This window comes from Melanotaenia boesemani, chromosome 11 (genome assembly GCF_017639745.1).
Source record: "Melanotaenia boesemani isolate fMelBoe1 chromosome 11, fMelBoe1.pri, whole genome shotgun sequence".
In the NCBI taxonomy this organism is placed as follows: domain Eukaryota; kingdom Metazoa; phylum Chordata; class Actinopteri; order Atheriniformes; family Melanotaeniidae; genus Melanotaenia; species Melanotaenia boesemani.
In genome coordinates, this window is record NC_055692.1 from 37,499,415 (window position 1) to 37,500,486 (window position 1,072).

Sequence of the window (1,072 nt, forward strand, 5' to 3'; positions counted from 1 at the left end):
CCACCTAGTGGCCACGTGGAATTTTCCTCTTGATAAAATCATGCTCCAGTTTTTGGGAATTCAACACAGTTTGTAAGACACAAGGTCATGAATCCTTCAGATGTCGTCACTGGAAAGGCTGAGGTGCAAGTTGATCCTCTCATAAGGAAACTCACCTCTTGATGGAGATAAGCTCTGGAAGAATGGGTATATGGCTGTGGGCGATAGCGGCTGTACTGCTGGAGGGAGGTTGCGGGATCATGGGGCGGTGCAATAGGCCGAAGCGGCGCCAGAGGTGCGAGGGCCTCCAACGCTGCTTGCAGCTTTAATTAGGCCCGAGCACCGAAGGCGGTGCGAAGGCCTGTTGTAATTGCTCCGTTTTTTCCTTATTCTTCTTCTTCTTCTTCTTCTTCTTCTTCTTATTATTCTTCTTCTTAAACATTGGAGGCATTTTTGGGGACCTGAACATGCATGAAAACGCGCCTATTTTTGTGTACCCCCCCAAAGGAATGCGAAAAATTTGATATTTTGGTGTGCTTGGGACTGTTCGGGCAAAATTGAATGAGAGCGCCACCTATTTAATATGCCCCGCCACTGCACGTCATCAATCTTCATGAAAATCGTTACATATATTCTAAATCTTCGGGCGAACAAAAAATCCTCTTGGAGCAACAGCCTACAACCAACAGGAAGTCGGCCATTTTGGGTCAAAGTCGCCATTTTGGCGTTTTACTGACATTTTCAAAATCTATCTCCTCCTAGAGATTTCATCGTACCGCTACCAAAATAGCTCAGGATGTCCAGAAGGCATGTGTCTTTAAAAGTTATTGAAAGTTTTCTAATAGGAGAAAGGGCATGGAGGGGGTGGGGCCTCAAAGTTTGATGTCTCGCCGTGAAGAACGAAAGTGATATAACTTCCACATAAAACATTGTATCTGAACCAAAATGGCCATGTATGATGCCAGTCCCATCCTGAACACAGCTACATGTCAATTTTTAGGTTATGAATTGGCCACGCCCCCTGCTGACAGGAAGTCATGGTTTTTAGTCGAAGACCCACTTATCTCACGTTTTGCACACAACCATGTCCACG